This window comes from Nannobrachium achirus (assembly GCF_963921795.1).
Source record: "Nannobrachium achirus genome assembly, chromosome: 10".
Lineage (NCBI taxonomy): Eukaryota > Metazoa > Chordata > Actinopteri > Myctophiformes > Myctophidae > Nannobrachium > Nannobrachium achirus.
In genome coordinates, this window is record NC_137819.1 from 11,049,678 (window position 1) to 11,068,910 (window position 19,233).

The 19,233-nt window shown below is 45.3% G+C and overlaps 1 protein-coding gene and 1 pseudogene across 4 annotated transcripts in view; one reads left to right on the forward strand and one right to left on the reverse strand.

The window, feature by feature from the left end:
• Positions 1-7,704: 7,704 nt before the first annotated feature.
• Positions 7,705-10,480, forward strand: LOC308293405 (alpha-aminoadipic semialdehyde synthase, mitochondrial-like; annotated as a pseudogene). Its single transcript has one exon. The product of its transcript is annotated as an alpha-aminoadipic semialdehyde synthase, mitochondrial-like (transcript).
• Positions 10,481-14,427: 3,947 nt separating this feature from the next.
• Positions 14,428-19,233, reverse strand: part of LOC308293400 (NACHT, LRR and PYD domains-containing protein 3-like) — a 323,097-nt gene continuing 318,291 nt past the window's right edge. For all 3 annotated transcript variants that reach the window (XM_080735893.1, XM_080735894.1, XM_080735892.1), the window contains one exon: positions 14,428-15,338. The gene's annotated coding sequence lies outside the window, so the exon portion shown is untranslated. The remainder of the gene's footprint in view (positions 15,339-19,233) is intronic.

A 19,233-nucleotide genomic window follows, 5' to 3' on the forward strand; every position in this document is an offset into this window, starting at 1 on the left:
AGAGAGAGAGGATCTATATTTTGAAATAACATGTTGATTCAAACGTGGTCAATTAAATTAAGTCACCTACAACCACATAATTGCATTGCACATAATTCTACATTCATTAAAATGCTGAACTTTGGCTGGGGGAGGAGTCTGGGATATACGTAGGTGGGTTCTTCCTCTTGAGTCTAGTGATCGTTATAACAATGTCCTGACAATCAAAATATGTCAGAATGTTTGATGGGGTGTCATTACATTTTATGTTGACATGGCACACTGACTATCTAGAACAGGGGTGGGCAACTTTGATGATGGAGAGGGCCACTATATTTTCACACACACTAAAATCCTGAACAGTATTTTTTTACATTTAATTTCAAATGCATGTACAGGTACTTATGTTACTTCTTACTTTATGAACTAAATACAAATTGCATTGGACATAAAAAAAAGTCTAGTAGTAGGCTACTAAAAACTGCTGGGTCAAAAACAACTCAACTTGAGTTATTTTTGATCCAACTCACGGGTCAAATAGGGACCAATGCCAGGTTTGGTTATTTTAACGCAAGAAATTTGGTTATGAATGTTGACCCATAATTTGGGTCAAATAAATAACCAAATTATTTGTTTTAAATGACCCACGATTGTAGTCAATATGACCCAGGTTTTGGGTTGAGTGGGCTAAATGAATACAACCTACATGTGCATAGTCTGGAGAATGACAATGACGATATTATCTGACATTAACATAAAATCAGAACTGTTTCAGGGTTTCTTCTCAGATGATTTATTCAAAGTTTAGTAAAATCAACATAAAAGTGCATAATTAAATATATATGCAACGATGTTGATAATACTCTAATCAGAATAGTTTAGAGAAGATAAACAAAATAATCTCAAAATTACCATGAGTTCTTCTCTTTCAGGCCAGATGGGGGAGGGAGCTCAACCCTAAGCTAGCAGCCAAGCACTTACGGTTAGGGTTTAGGCTCAAATAGTGACAAATCAAATTCAGACATTATGACAGTCAGCTTGCCAAGACAGACACATGGATATGCCATATTTAGCATTTTTAGCTCCCAACAGCTTAGAAAATGTCTCTGGAAATCTAGACAAATGCTTTTCCCAGGATGCTTTGCAAACAGGTTCATGGTGCCTGTCCCCTGATTGGCCCAAAGCTAGACCACTGACCCAAGTATATGAGTTACCACTAACCCCAAAATGGGTCACCCCCAGATAAATATTACCTAACTCGAACAACCCTGGAATTGGGTCAAAATAATATCCCAATAACTCAAGGAAGGGTTGTGGCTCTGAGAAATGACCCCGAAATTTGACCTAACACAAATGACCCATGATTTGGGTCAAGAAATGACCCATGAGTTTTTAGTGTGCAAGATACTAATATACAGTAGACTAAAATAATTAAAGCTGGTCATGTTAGCACGTTTGGTTTGGAATTAAAACAGCTGAAACCGATAATATATCAGTATTCCTGCAGGCCGCATTAAGTGAAGTTGGGGGCCGCATGTGGCCCCCGGGCCGCTAGTTGCCCATGTATGATCTAGATAGAAAATAAAAACATGGCATTTCATTTCAAAAAGGTTGCTGACCCCTGCTCTAGATAATAATGACTTGATTCAGGCTGGCTTTTGTTGTGCCAATTATGTTTCCACACTAACACTTATTTAAATGGACTTTCTTTATTATATTTTATATTTTATTTTAATCATATCTATTCCACTACTGATGGAGTGTGTTGTTCATTGAACGATGGATGGCGATGATTTAGGTTTTCAGTGATGGTTGATGATGATGATATCACACATTTTTAGGTCTGTGTGCCTTTTTTATTATTATTGTTTCAATCATTGCTGAGTATATTTATTATTGATTGTGTTACATGTTTTTGTACCAAGTTTTATGGAGGTCCAATTAACGATGAATGATCATTAGCTGGACACAACTCGCCCACTTGGGTGTGACTGACTGTTGCCATCTCCTTGTGTTGGAGCCTCCTCTGTAGTTAGGTCAAATCGGCAGCACAATATTATAGTTTGATATGCCATCGAAACGGTTAACTTTTTTTCTCACTTCATTTGGGTTGAATTTGCACGGGTCGGTGAAAGTGAAATGGATTCAGTAACTTTTCCACTGACACATCATCACACGTCATGTCTCATGTCCCTGTTAATCATTCAGCAACTGTTCCACACACTGTCCTGTGCTGTCCCTGTTAAACACGCAGTAACTATTCCACCACCCTGGCCACAATATGCCATGTGAATGGCATGAACCTGTAGACACCGGAAGTGGCAGAAGTGCTGCGTCATGCGTCAACATCCGGTGAAAGTCTCCCGGTGGAAGTAGCACCGTTCTATGCCGTATCGGCCTATGGTCGTAACCAGGCTTTTCTCTTCGCAGATGAGTAAGCCTGGCTACGCGAGGCTACTATTCCACAGTCCTATCCCCGTTAAACACAAAAGAGGAACAACGTGAGAGAGTGCCAGGTTTGTCGACGGTACCTTGAAACAGAGAACTGTTCCTTATTTGGAGACTAAAAGATGGGTCACCTTATTGTACTGAGGAGGGACACACTTTGTTCTGGTGTTGATTTGGAAAAACCATGACGAAAGATGTTTGTCGACTACCTTTTTCCACTAACGAAAACGAAATAAAAACTAGGCTATGGAGACTCAAGACTATAATTGACGATTTCGTTGAAGAATAAAAAACAGACTAAGATTTCAGGGACGGACAAGTGGAGAGGAGATCCAGTAGAAATAAAAGACAAGTCATTTCATGTTTGGTTGCGCTCGGATGTAGCTCTCTGAAAATAACAGATCTTGTATCGGCCAAGTGTAAAATCAGCCATTGCGACGCCATCAAGACCCGCCAAAATACCTTTTCTTTTAAATATGACAAGTTCAAACAGCTCATATACATATACTAATTATACAGGTGGTCAACCACAAACAGCTGTACATGTACCATACACCGTGAGATTGTAATCTTGTTCTGGGTGTGGCTTATTTATTAATAATATTTCAGGTAGTTGGAACATTTTTATTTTTATTTTTTACACCCGGTCAGCAAGACGATGCCAAGAGAAAAGAAAACGCATCTCTAGTGCTGGAGTATTGGATTTTATTTATCACGTGGAATCATTTGGTTGGTGTAATCTGTGGTGGCACAACTGAATCACTGATGTCTGAGTGGTGTCTTTGTTTTTTGCACACCCATGTTCATTTGTTTGAGCGCTGTTGGATACTGTCTGAGAAGTTGTAGAGGACTCTGAGTGTGTCTGTTATTGCTTTAACCCATTTAGGCCTAGAATTATTGACTGCTTTAACTGTTGAAAAATAGCAGATATACAAGCTCACAGTGCGGCACCGAGTGCCGCGTCAACGCCAACGTTGGGAATGCTCCCGTTTTAATCAATGAAGGGTGGCTCCACTGCCGACGTCGACGTCCGCGTCGGACGCTCCCTTGACGGCGTCCAAACTCAAAAATCGCCCCGGTTCAATTTTTTGACGGCGTCCACAACGTCCAGTCATGTATAAAATATGAATAAATGCTTTGTGTATTAAATGTAGGCTATATACGTGCGTTTCTGCTGTTGGCTATCCATTCACAAGGGTGACTAGATGTCACAAATGTAATTATGTAATTACAGCGGTCTACTTTGATACAATTATGTATAAACACAACAGGCTATAATCATGACAAATCAAAGTGGTCAGTGGTGCATTGCTGCTCTCTGCTGTGAACATAGTGTGCTCTATACGTTCACATTCAGGTCACAAATAGTTATATTCCTGTTTGAAAGTGATTTTCATGTTGTTTTGGAAATGGGCTATATTGGCCATAGAATGAATACCTCACAGTCACAGCCGCTGCGCTGCGGTGGAGCCGGTCGGACGTCAAAGTCGCCGTCAAGACGCAGAGCAGCGCGACGCCGCCTGTGGAGCCGGGGGGTAATATAGAATCGGGTAAAAATTATAACGCGTTTTTCACGTTTTTTTCACGATTTTACAAGCTTGCAGCGCGGCACTCGGTGGCGCGTTGTGAGCTTGTATATCTGCTATTTTTCAATAGTTAAAGCATACAATAATGATACACAATAATGTGTACCCGTTCTGAATGGGTTGCAATGGGGCTCTGCTGTCATTTTGTACTCAAACCTTTCTTTTTTATATACAGTGTATATACAGTATATATACTGCAACAATCCATACACCAATGACCATTAAACGTTCAGAAATGTTAATTGCTCTTTCTCAGATTATACTTGATACATTTCCAATCAGTCCATAAGAAAAGGAGGCAGTGTTTGATGTGTGCTCAATGCTGTAAATGAAAGTGTCAGTGCAAAGTTTACTCTCAATAAAATAAATAAAACAATAAAAATAAAAAAAAGAATTGAAAAGTGTAGCGTAAGCTTGGAGTGGTTATTTAACAGTCCCCTCAGAGACGCTGTTACGCCTTAATGCTTCCAAAATAATTGATTAACAGAGTGGTAAACATATGTTTAATCCTCTAAGGCCGTTGTCAGGTATACTCAAGATAATATATCTTGAGTATACCTGACAACGGCCTTAGAGGATTAAACATATGTTTAATCCTCTAAGGCCGTTCAAGTATATATACTCATATACTCTATTGAGTATATGAGTATAAGCTCTCACATGGAGTTGGATACAAAGATTATTGCGACCATAGGTCGCAGTTTACTGTGAGAACCGGCACAGCTTGTCCGTATGTATGTGTAACGCCTGACACTGGGGTTCCCCTGACACATCACTGTGACATCACAGTGATGTCAGATACTCAGAGCAGGGATCTCCATGTATGGGCATAAACAGGTGGCATCACAGTGGTGTGACTGGTTCAGACAGGGATGTATCACACCATGTATCATACATGATGTATGGGCATAAAAGGGATTGTATGTTGTGATGTCATGAGAACCACTTTATGCCCTATGGAGATCCCTGATGTCATCAATATTAAGCCCATATCTAACAGGACTTCATATCCATATATGGGGAACTGGCTCGATATACATCACTGGCCAGACGGCCAAGACATGGCGTGACCTTGCCCTTTAGGGCGAGGTCGCTTGTCACCCTGAGGTGTCTTACTTGTACACGAGAGCAAAAAGCATGAAGATAACCAGTGGGGTTTGATGATGACACATTTGTGCTTGTTGGAGGATCTGACCATGGAACAAGAGGCAAGTCCAGACCTGCTCCTCCTACAGCAGGTCACGCGAGACTGACGTGATAGAAAGCATGCAGACTGAGAGCGACGTCACCACAGCTGATGTCACGGACAGAACGGTCCATACAAGGACATACTGTGCACACTCCATATAAGGGCCTGGTGAGGTCAGAGGTACAACACCACACCCCTTCACTCCATATAGGACCTGGTGAGGTCAGAGGTACAACACCACACCCCTTAACTCCATATAGGGCCTGGTGAGGTCAGGGTTATGACACCACACCCCTTAACTCCATATAGGACCTGGTGAGGTCAGAGGTACGACACCACACCCCTTAACTCCATATAGGGCCTGGTGAGGTCAGGGTTATGACACCACACCCCTTAACTCCATATAGGACCTGGTGAGGTCAGAGGTACGACACCACCCCCCTTGGGTGGGATTAGAGGGATAGGAATGAGCAGAGTTTTATGGTTCCATGTGTTCCCTCTCACAGTTACAGACTTCCAGTGGCAGACCGTGGGTTCAATACCCGGGCCTTCGCCATGGCTGCTGCGCATATGCACGCGCGTGCACATGCCCGCGCACGTGCACACGCCCGCGCACACGCCCTCGCGTAGCCACGATCTGACACTTATTGCGCCTTACAGAGTGCTGCTGCCTGCACCAGTAGCAGAGCCCAATACAATAAACTCAGTCACAAACAGCCATTCATATAGCAACACGAAAGCAAGCAAAATATATGTTGATATACACACATGATTCAACAGGCTTCATCACATACCAGCCAAGCTTCTGGGACTAGAGTTATACACTTGCAGTCTGCACGCACGCACGCACGCACGCACACACACACACCCACCCACTGCTGAGCGCAGAACGCAGTGAGTGAGAAGCTCCACTTCACACTACAAACACTTTGATGTTTTTCCAAAACAGCATTAAAAAATATCAAGACAACTAGCCTAGATTAATGACAGCACAAGTCTTGCCCCAAAATCTTGTGTTGAAACGTTATATTCCATAATGCGCACACACAGCGTGAGTGTTGTTTCTCTTACACGAATCTCCGGTGGTGTGTTAGCCAGACACTCCGGTAGGTTTCCTGATTAACAACCACGGTCGCTCGACTCGCTCAAGTGTCCAAACGTCCTCGAAAAAAGTTTGACAAATTGTCCAGTAAATCCATATCTGTTTCTTCTCCTCCTTCCGCCATTTTTCGTTTCTTTATTTGTGAATTGTTGTGAGTAAATGTATAAATGTTAGCTCTCAAGCTCTGCTCAGCTCAAACTATAACAACAAGTGAAGCAGGAAGCAATTCACTTTTCTGATTGGTTTCCTCCCAGGACTGGGAGGTGAATATCAGCAGTTCCCTTCTCTGATTGGACAATGTTTCTTCTCAGAGATGGGAACACTCTAGAAGGTGACCCTATCTGAAAAAATGCGCCCAGGAGGGCTGTGATTGGTTAAAGAACCAGCCAATAACAATACAGTGCCCAACAACCATTCACTTCAAAGCCAATCAAAGGCAGCAGGCACTCTAAAGGAGGTTCAGAGGGTTCACAAGAAAACACCTGATTGGTTAAAAAAACGAATTGCTTTCTTAGACGTGCGCCCCTAGTGGAAGCAGTGTGTCCAGCCTGACTGAGTGAGAGAGAGAATGAAAGCAGCAAAATAAATGAATGAAAAATAAATATATATTATTAAATATAAATTTCTTCATCAGGGTTAGGGTTAGGACCTTCATAGAGTACTTTGCTAGCCCTGACCGACCTCCACTGCAGACTTCAGGAGTATCTCTGTCCGCTCATTTTGTATGTTGTGCAAACAAGGGGAAGGGACCCCAAGCCTAGCCATTAGACGTATTTTAGACATCCTTAAATAGCGCCAAAAATGCTCGGTGGATAAACCATTACTTTATTTACTTTACTAGCCTTGGATCAAGACTATCATGTATTTTATTGAGTCTGACTTTGGCTTGGCTTTATAAATTGGCTTTATGAATGAATTAATCGGTCCTTGCCCTGGGGCTGTGCACACAGCACAGTATATGAGGGATTGAATGTAGTCTCAGAAGTAATGCTGGAGAACCCAGACGTATCAGTGATGTCAGTCATCTCCAAATTTGGGCACTATTTTAGCATGCAGCTGTTACCATGGCGGCGGTATCGGGAGTATGTCGTTATTGCGACGTAGCATTTGTTCGACGTCCCATTAGTTTGATGCTGGTGAATGCTAACCTGGTGAATGAAACTATGCCAAACCTTAGCCCCAGTAAAACTATATGCCTAAACCTAACCCTATAACCTTAGTCAAACTAATGACACATCGGAAATCAAGCCTTTCCCGGCGGTATCACTGATGTCAGTTATCTCCGAATTTGGGCACTGTTTCACCCGTTTATGCCCATATATAGTGTTCCGTGTCCAGGTTTCACCGTAATAGTTAGATAATTCATAAAGCACAAGTCAGACTCAATACTTATTGACGCCATGTTCAGAGTCCTGAGTCACGAGAGCAGGAGAACCACGAGGGCCTGCCTCAGCAGCCAGCGGCGCTATGAGCACCATAAGAGCGTCCTCGCCATTCCGCCGCGAGGACATCAACCCGTGGGAGAGGAGGGCGCCGCTGGCGCCGCGCCACGTCCAGGAGCTGACCCAGGCCGGGCACAAGGTCCTGGTGCAGCCGTCAAACCGGAGGGCCATTCACCAGAAGTATTACGAGAAGGCAGGCGCCGCCATTCAAGAGGACATTTCCGAGGCGTCGCTGATCATCGGCGTGAAAAGACCCCCGGAGGAAAAGGTCTACCCCAGGAAAACCTATGTTTTCTTCTCCCACACCATCAAGGCGCAGGAAGCAAACATGGGACTCCTGGACGACATTCTGAGAAAGGAAGTGCGTCTGATCGACTACGAGAAGATGGTGGACGCTAACGGGTGGGGACAGTGGGCCGGCGTTTCAGGAATGATCAACGTCCTGCACGGTTTAGGATTGCGCTTCCTCGCGCTCGGCCACCACACCCCTTTCATGCATATCGGCATGGCTCATAACTACAGGAACGTCTACCAGGCCATCCAAGCGGTGAGGGATTGCGGCTATGAGATCTCCACGGGACTCATGCCCAAATCCATCGGCCCCGTCACGTTCTGCTTCACCGGCACAGGCAACGTCTCCAAAGGCGCTCAGGACATCTTCAACGAGCTCCCGGTGGAATACATCGAACCTCACAAGTTGAAAGACGTCCCTGAAACCGGAGACATGACCAAAGTGTACGCCACGGTCCTGAGTCGCCATCACCACCTCGTGAGGAAGAGCGACGGCATCTACGACCCGCTGGAGTACGAACACCACCCGGAGCGCTACACCTCCAACTTCAGGACCACGGTGGCGCCGTACACCACGTGCCTTGTCAACGGGATCTTCTGGGACCCTCAGACGCCGCGACTCCTCCGCCGTCTGGACGCACAGAAGCTGATCCGGAGGTCCCCCGCCTGGGACGGCGGCGGCTGCCCCGGGCTGCCGCACCGACTGCTGGCCATCTGTGACATCTCGGCAGACATAGGGGGCTCCATTGAGTTCATGACCGAGTGCACCACCATAGACAGACCTTTCTGCATGTACGACGCTGACCAGCACATCGATCACGACAGCGTGGAGGGCAACGGAATCCTCATGTGTTCCATTGACAACTTGCCTGCACAGCTTCCCGTCGAGGCCACGGAGTACTTCGGAGATCGCCTGTTGCCTTACGTATGGGAGATGCTGCCCTCCGACGCCACCAGGCCCCTGGAGGAAGAGGGTTTCTCTCCCCACGTCAGAGACGCTGTCATCGCTTCCAATGGACGGCTCACGCCCAAGTTTGAATACATCGAGAAGCTCGGGGAAATACGGGAACAAGCTCAGATCACGAAGCGAAGCGGAATGAAGCGCGTCCTCCTCATGGGTTCAGGATACATGTCCGGTCCCGTCATCGAGTACCTGACCCGGGACGAAGGAACCCAGGTGACCGTCGCGTCGGTGCAGCTGAACCAGGCGGAGGAGCTGGCGGCCGCCTACCCCAACACCATCCCTGTGATGCTGGACGTCACCAGCCAGGAGGGACACCTCACCTCCCTGATCAAGAACCATGACCTGGTCATCAGCCTGCTGCCGTACGCCTTCCATCCGCAGATAGCCAGGCACTGCATCGAGGCCAGGGTGGACATGGTGACCGCCAGCTACCTGAGCCCCGAAATGAAGGCGCTGGAGCGCAGCGCCGAGGAGGCGGGCATCACCGTGGTGAATGAGATGGGCCTGGACCCCGGCATCGACCACATGCTGGCCATGGAGTGCATCGACCGGGCCAAGGCCGACGGCTGCACCGTGGAGTCCTACAGCTCCTTCTGCGGCGGTCTTCCTGCCCCCGAGTGTTCCGACAACCCGCTGCGCTACAAGTTCAGCTGGAGTCCGTACGGCGCGCTCCTGAACACCGTCGGCCCCGCCGTCTTCCTCAGGGACGGCGAGGTGGTGAGCGTCCCCGCAGGGGGCGCTCTCATGGACTCCTCGGTGGCCATGGACTTCCTCCCCGGCTTCAACCTGGAGGGTTACCCCAACCGGGACAGCACCAAGTACGCAGAGCCCTACGGCATCCAGTCGGCGCACACTCTGGTCAGAGGGACCCTCCGCTTTAAGGGCTACACCAGTGCCATCGGTGGGTTCATCCAACTGGGCCTGATCAACACGGACCCCAGCCCCACGCTGGGACACACCTCAGCTCCCGTCACCTGGAAAGACCTGCTGTGTGGGCAGATGGGTCTGTCCGCGGCCACCTCCGCCCGGGCCTTTGAGGAAGCCGTGTACAAACGCGTGGGAAGGGACAATTTCAAGATGGACGCCCTGAGATGGTTTGGGATGTTGGGAGATGACGCGGTGCCGCGCGCAGAGAGCGTCCTCGCGGCTCTGGCCAGACACCTGGAAGCCAGGCTCTCCTTCGCCGCCGGCGAGAGAGACATGGTCGTAATGCGGAACGACGTGGGCCTCCGTCACCCGACCGGCGAGCTGGAGACCAAACACATCAGCCTGGTGGTCTACGGAGACCCCGATGGGTTCTCTGCTATGGCCAAGACCGTGGGGTACCCAGCGGCCATTGCTGCGCGCATGGTGGTCGACGGGGAGATCGCCACCAAGGGTCTGGTGGTCCCCATGACGAAGGACATCTATGGACCAGCTCTGAAGAGGCTGAAGGAGGAGGGCCTCCACATCGTCTCCAAGAGCACCCTGCAGGAGTAGACACCCCAAAACAACAAGGGATGCACCCATATATATAATAGGCTATTTAAGCTTTGGGCGGCTACGGCATATGACAACGGTAACCGGAAATTATCAGCGCTCGATAGATCAACCTGCCGCCGTCGCAGCCGTCTCTACAATGCCAGAAGCTCCCCTTCCACGTAGTCTACAGCGTCTGCTGCGTAGATGCGTTGCCATGGGAACCAAAGCGTTCAGTAAAAGGGGTGGGAACCCTTCGCCGACGGCTGTTTGCTTAACGATTTGGACCGCAATGGCGATTGCATCATAGCAGCCGTAGTCCCGCCTCACGTTGCAGTAGTAGAAACAGGCTCCTTAAATTACCTAATAATAATATCAGCCACGTATCGGTATCGGCCAAACTTTTCGGGTCGAGACCCCAAAGAGAGATTAGCCGTTTGCCCGGGACCCAAACTAGTGAAAATAGCAGATCTACAAGCTCACAATACAGATCTGTTTTCACTACTTATTGATTAGTGTGGTTTCCCTGCAGGGCAACACACTTCTTGGTGTTTTTTACTCATCATCATCTGGTGTAATCTTTTCTCTAAGGGTTTTCCCATTGAAGTACTTGTCCGAGGTACTCATCAACTGATGTAAGCACGTCAGACAATCAGACATCAAAATTCCTTGATATTGTGATGTCATCCGTTTCACCTATCTGTTTGTTTGTCAATTAGAGAGTGAGATCATATATCAATATTATACTGTTGTTCCACAAACTGTTAGAGATATACTGTTTTTCCACTTTCCATAAGTATTATGTCTTATAATTCCTAGTATCTATGAGTTAAGTAAAAAAAATAAAATAAATCTAATTCAACACAATGAGATGGGAGTGCATTAAGAATGTAACAGATTAAAAACTTCGTCTCAGGTACTCATTAATGAACACAAGGTTTCTCTATGACACCATGCACACCGGGTCCCAATTTGTGACAAATTATGACAATATTGTCATGTTTTCCCCGTGTGGGAAATCAGACCCTCTCTGCAAAGGCCTTTAAGTCACAACATTATTATTTTTTGGGTCTAATTTGCCTAGTGAATAAGTTAACAGTTTGACCACTTTACAGTTGGTAGTAAGCTTTGTATCGAGTGACCTGTGACCTGCTATGACCCAGGCTACTGTGTTCTTCTCAGTACAGATGGTAGAAACAGTAGCCTACTATAAGTACGTTACGTACCATGTACATATAGAGCATCGCAGCAGAAGTGGTTTACTGGTGCCACTTAAAATCTCCCTTTCATTTTCCCCATAGACATTTACAAAAATATTTATAACAATTATGTTAAGCCTCGAACCAAGCCATCCTGGATTGCAGCGAATCATGAACACGAGACCTTTGTTTCCAACCTAGTTATTATACATGACCAATGAGCTGTGGCCATGTTGTCATGACAACACTATGCATATCAATACGCAGGAACAACGACAGACTGTCAGCGATCAATTTATTAAACAATTATTACTTCTACACATGATCATACAATAACATGTGAACAATGAGAACAGCATCACATTAATATTCAATGAAAGCAAAATAATGGAATGAGTGAGGAAATAATGATCTGATAATGAATCAATGAATAAACTATGATTGATTTGAGTTCATTAACAACACATTTAGTAGAAGTTTGAATCCAGAGTGATTGACAACAATCTGACAAAAATATATTGAACATTTCATCAACAAATAAAAACTAGACTAAATGTCAGGGAGGGACAAGTGGAGAAGAGATCCAGTAGAACTAAAAGACAAGTCATTTTATGTTTGGTTGCACTCGGGTGTTGCTCTCTCTGAAAATAGCCGATCTACAAGTTCACAATGCGTCACAGACACGCTGTGAGCTTGTAGATCAACATTTCTTTGGCACAGAGCTACAGTAAGTATGAATCAGGCATTAAGATGCCATCACAGCCCTCCTAGAATTTACATTTTCATTTTAGTCGACTAAATAAACGGTTGATCTGGTCAACTAAAATGCTATGACATTTAGTCAACTAAAATGCTATGACATTTAGTCAACTAAAATGCTATGACATTTAGTCAACTAAAATGCTATGACATTTAGTCAACTAAAACTAGACAAAAACAAATAATAATAAGAAAAACAGTATGATTAAAATATGACACAATAATTTGCTATCAAAATGAACACTGCTCACAATGTGTCACTTTGTGATGTAGATCTTAGCTATTAGATGGCTTGTAGATCTGCTATTTTCACCCAAGATATCTGGTGTAGAGGTGGGGGAAAAGCAGGGGACCAATTACAGAACCCTGGGGAACCCCAGTCAATAAAGTATATGGGGTTCAAGTGGTTCAGTATAAAGGTTTATACAAGAAACAATATTGATACTGTGACAATTACATGATCAAATATACAGTTTATTTCTGTCTATTGAATCAAAATATCAAAAATAAAATATACATCAAATATGAGTTTGTATCTACATAAGAGAAACAAGTATAACACTGATATTTACATTATCATCATTGATGGACAGTATTTATGATACATATTTATAAATGTGTGGAGTGGAGGTTTGTGCACTTCTATCTGATCTAATCTAAGATCTAAAGCTCCCTGTGGTGATGACTCATTTTATACCATAGAGTTTGACATTAATATGGATTTGACCAGGGACCCCCATTTGAACATATTTGTATCAGGGACCCCCATTTGAACATATTTGTATCAGGGACCCCCAAAAAACATTTGTATATTTAAAAGAAAGTTTAACCTTTTTTGAGCTTGTAGATCACCATATATGGTAATTAAACAGACTTTCTGTTTTTGGAAAAGCCTGTTCATTCTGGACTGAAATGACCATACGTGATACACACAAAGCCATTCATTGGAAGCGGTTTTCACCGCTTCAAAAATGTTACAAATTATATAAAAGAAACACAAACATTTTCCCTAAAATAGCAGATCTACAAGTTCACAGCGCGGCACTGAGTGCCGAGTCCCCGAGCTTGTAGATCTGCTATTTTTGAAAAATCGTGAACACTACTTTTTTTTTACCAGATTCTGCTAAATCAGTGGTTCTCAAACCTTTTTCATGTCAAGGACCCCCAAAATGACATGTAATTGGTCGCTGACCCCCCCCCCCCCCCCCCATCTCAAAATGTGTTGTTCCAGGGACCCCCAGAAGCAAAGTTTGCTTTTAAAAATATACAATATACATTCAAAGGTTTGCACAAATGTTCATGGTTTAAAAAAAATAGCAGATCTACAAGCTCACAGCGCGTCATTTGGTCTTTTCGTGCTAGAGTGGTGATCGGTGACCTCCATGTGTCTGGGGACCCCACAATGGTCGTGGACTGTTTACCAGGGGGTCCCCAGTAAAAACAACATTTTAACCACTTTAAGATTATCGTTTTGAGGTGGGTGGGGTCTGGCTATTAAAAAATACAGTGTTTTTGAATAGCCAACATACAAATGGATAAAGTGGTTCAAATGATTGTGATGCTATGTTAACTACTTTTCCTGGGGACCCCCTGGTACGCAGTCCACGACCCTTGTGGGGTCCCTAGACGCATGGAGGTCACCGAACACCACTCTAGCACGAAACGACCAAACGACGCGCTGTGAGCTTGTAGATCTGTATTTTTTAATAGCCAGACCCCACCCACCTCAAAACGATAATCTTAAAGTGGTTAAAATGTTGTTTTTACTGGGGACCCCCTGGTAAACAGTCCACGACCATTGTGGGGTCCCCAGACACATGGAGGTCACCGATCACCACTCTAGCACGAAAAGACCAAATGACGCGCTGTGAGCTTGTAGATCTGCTATTTTCTTTAAACCATGAACATTTGTGCAAACCTTTGAATGTATATTTTTAAAAGCAAACTTTGCTTCTGGGGGTCCCTGGAACAACACATTTTGAGATGGGGGGGGGGGGGGGGGGGCAGCGACCAATTACATGTCATTTTGGGGGTCCTTGACATGAAAAAGGTTTGAGAACCACTGATTTAGCAGAATCTGGTAAAAAAAAAGTAGCGTTCACGATTTTTCAAAAATAGCAGATCTACAAGCTCGGGGACTCGGCACTCAGTGCCGCGCTGTGAACTTGTAGATCTGCTATTTTAGGGAAAATGTTTGTGTTTCTTTTATATAATTTGTAACATTTTTGAAGCGGTGAAAACCGCTTCCAATGAATGGCTTTGTGTGTATCACGTATGGTCATTTCAGTCCAGAATGAACAGGCTTTTCCAAAAACAGAAAGTCCGTTTAATTACCATATATGGTGATCTCAGTCCAGAATGAACAGGGTTTTTCAAAAACACAAAGTATGTTACCTTATGTCCATATATGGTCACTCCAGGCCAGGATGAACAGGTTTTTCCTGTCCCGTACGTGTAAAATATCAGTCCAGAATGAATAGGCTTTTTCAAAAAGCAAAATGTCGATGTCCCTCCCGGTTAGATGAATGGATACTTTGAGGATTGGTCAAGCTTCACATGATAATTTGGCCTTCAGGGTTTAAAATATGTAGTAAGCCACAAATACATTCAGAATAGAGGTTTTATCTGTCCACCGCTTCACTTCGAACCGAGGTTTGATTTTTAACTACACAAATCTTTTCTCATGGGGGTCCGGGGTCAAAGGTCAAACACATGGGGGTGTTGTCATGACAACGTCAGAGAAACACTGAAACTACAGGAGCTGTAATGTGTGATGTCACTGTGCTGCTGATTACATCATCATGATGATGTCACCGTGATGTCACCACGAGTCACTCATGCCCAAATATGGAGTCCATGACGTGGTAGCCATGACAACCTGCACTCACTCAAACATGTTATTGTTGAGTAACCATGGCGACCTGATGTCACCCTCACATAGAGACTCTATCTCTGCTCACACAGACACACTGAGGAGAAGGGCCATAACAAGAACCCAGCATAGAGAGGTTCAGTAAATGTGGTTTGGACGGTGTACAGGTGTGCTAGTGAGTCAGATGACACTGTGTAGAAGGACAGAGTACCAGCAGGACAGTCCACAAACACTGCTACTCTGTTGGAGCCCCCCCTAGAGGCCCTGACAGGGAGGACAGTCTGCTTATTATTGTGTCTGACACTGTAACTGTTACCACTGTGACCATTACAGTCCAGACTCCAGGACATGTTATTGTATCCAAGATTACAGTCATCACCACGTCCTTTCCTGCTGATCCCTCTATAAGTCACTGCTATAGAAACCCCTCCACTGCACTCTACCTCCCAGTAACAGCGTCCAGTCAGACCCTCTGTACACAACCTGATTATAGTAATCAAACCTGTCAGGATGTTCAGGATATGATTGAACCTGTCCCTCCCATGTCACCTTCCTGTAGTTGTCAGACACTGAGAGGAGTCTGTGTGCTGTGTTTGTGTCCAGAGTGAGACGCTGGAAATCTGATGAGAAACACACAGTAAACATTAAATACATCATTCACTGACTGACACACAACAACAACACACACACACACACACAACACACACAACACACACACACACACACACACACACACACACACACACACACACACACACACACACACACACACACACACACACACACTTGAAATAAGACATGGAACCGCTTTATTAATTATTTTATGCTTTAACTATTGAAAAATAGCAGATCTACAAGCTCACAGCGCGGCACCGAGTGCCGCGCTGCGAGCTTGTAGGTCTGCTATTTCTTATTTTTATGTATTTTTTCCTTTGAATATTTTTTTTTAAAAGCGAACATTTGTGACTGGAACAAGATATTTTGAGATGGGGGTCCGCGGCCAAACGTGTGTCATTTAGGGGGTCCTTGACATGAAAAAGTTTGAGAAGCACTGATTTGGAAGATATTTATAGAATGGGGTGAAAATATTCACACCTTTTCAGGATTTTCCAAAAAGAGCAGATCTACAAACTCGCAGCATGCCCTGAGGTTGTACGTCTGCTATTTTGACCCCTGTGGGTGAAGCGGACGGATGGGGGTCCTCGCACCCTAGTGTGACACCCTGTGTCCAAATGATGTGCTTGTAGATCTGCTATTTTTAAATAGCCAATACAGAGCAATATGGATAAAGTGCATAAAATGTGGCGTGAACTAGTTTACTGGGGACCCCCTGGTAAGCCCTCAAGGACCCCTGTGGGGTCCCCGGACAGGTGGAAGTTTCCGCCCACTAGTCTGGCACCAAACGACCAAATGACAACCTATGAGGTTGTAGATCTGCTATTTTTAGAATAGCCAATAGAGAACAAAATGCTCAAAGTATAAAATGTGGCACAAAGTAGTTTACTGGGGACCCTCTGGTGCACAATCCGTGACCCCTGGGGGTCCGCGGACCAGGGGGGGATCCCCGCCAACTACTCTGGCACCAAATGACCAAATGATGATGACCAATCATTAATGACCAATTAATGATGCCCTATGGGGTTGTAGATCTGTATTTTTGAATAGCCAACAGAGAAAATGCTTAAAGTATAAAATGTGGCACAAACTAGTTTACTGGGGACCCCCTGGTGCACGCGGACCAGGGGGGTATCCCCGCCAACTACTCTGGCACCAAATGACCAAATATTACCCTATGAGCTTGTAGATCTGTATTTTTGAATAGCCAACAGAGCAATATGGATAAAGTACATAAAATGTGGCGTGAACTAGTTTACTGGGGACCCCCTGGTAAGCCCCCAAGGACCCCTGTGGGGTCCCCGGACGGGTGGAAGTTTCCGCCCACTAGTCTGGCACCCAGTGACCAAATGATGCGCTATGAACTTGTAGATCTGTATTTTTGAATAGCGAACAGAGAGCAATATGCATTAATACATAAAATGTTGCGTGAACTAGTTTACTGGGGACCACCTGGTAAGCCCCCAAGGACCCCTGTGGGGTCCCCGGACAGGTGGAGGTCGCCGCCCACTACTCTGGCACCCAGTGACCAAATAACGTGCTGTGAGCTTGTAGATCTGCTATTTTTTTAAAAGCATGAACATTTGTGCAAACCTTTGAATGGTGTATTTTTCAAAGCCAACTTTGCTTCCGGGGGTCCCTGCAACAACACATTTTGAGACGGGGTCCGCGACCAAATCAATGTAATTTTGGGGGTCCGTGACATGAAAAGGTTCGAGGACCACTAATCTAGAAGAACGGTTTGGAATGGAATCGGGTCAAAAATATTCAAAGACCTGCACAAATGTTCATGATTTAAAAAAAATAGCAGATCAACAAGCTTGCAGCACAGCACCGCGACCTTGTTAATCTGCTATTTTTGCAGCCGACTGGACTCACGCCGCCTCCACGCTCTCCTCCTCGCTCACACACATCCAGGGAGACGACACCGACGCACGGGGCGACGCACGGGACGAGCGGGGCGACGAGACACACCTCAAACACCACCACCAGCAGCACCACCCTCAGCCGGACGAGGACCAATCACCAGAGGAGGAGGAGTGGCTGGAGCAGGAGGAGTGGGTGGAGCAAGTACATTTGGTGTGATCGCCCAAAGTCCAGTGGTTCTCAACCTGTGGGTCGGGACCCCCAGGGGGGTCCCCAGATGATTAACTTAATGTGCAACATTGTTTTCTCTCTCAACAGTAAACAAACCAACGTAAAGTTTAGGTGTATAGAAGGAATCTGCCCATTTCTAAAGTGACAATTTAAGGACTTTTTAATACCTCTAAAATGACAAATTAAACATTGGCCAAATTGTCAAATATTAGAGGCAGAAATTGTGAAAATAGCAGATCTGCTGTGTTATACAAAATGTTGTGCCTCAACTCTTAGTGCTTGTAGAGTGGGGGGGTCCCCAGTTAAAATATGTTTCTTTTGGGGCTCGCGGCCTGAAAAGGTTGAGAACTACTGGCCAAGTCTACGGGAGAGAGAGAGAGAGAGAGAGAGAGAGAGAGAGAGAGAGAGAGCGGGGATGGAGCAGAACGACGGAGAAGGAAATATTTGTGGGAAGACTGGGAGGTGGGAGAGAGAGAGAGAAAGAGTAAACTGTGGTTATTTGTATCATAGTGTACGTAAAGGGTCGCCTCGCGACCGCGAGGCGCTTCGTCCATTAAAGATGATGTCATGAGCGGCGTATTGAAAAGAAGAAAAACAAATAAGTGCTTTGACAAGAATTAAAAAAAACACAAACAAACTAAAAACAAAAACATAAGAGTCCTGAGAGTGCATCGTTAGAACACTACTGCTATCACACATTATATTTATCACCTTTCATTTGATATTGATTGATTTGTTCTTATTTTTTTATATATATTTATTCACTGGCCTCCTGTGGTTTTGAGTATTCGACCACTGAGGGGGCGACACGTTGGTGCCGATCGCGTCCCAGATTTCCGGAACGCTCCTCTTTGCCACCTTTTGACCACGAGGGCCTCAGTCCACAAACTGACCCGGACGCTTCTCCACCACGCCGACGCGGTCGTGGTGACGCGGTAATAAAAGGCTTCTGAAGTGGCCAAAATATGCCCACGCCCTGGAGGTTGAGGGTGTTTGTGTTACAATCACGGCGGCTCCCTGTGTCATGGGTGTTTGACGCGCGGTGAGCCGGCCTACATAGTAAGGGGATATCTTCAGAAATAGTGTCATATCCTGGAATAAATTCCTTACCAAAAACTTTCTTCACCAATGTGTTTGTAAAGGTGTCTAGTATCACATCTAAAAAAAACATTCCTTGGGTTAAAGGCGGCTCCCTCAAATCCCTAGTTTCACTAGTTTCATCACTAAACCAT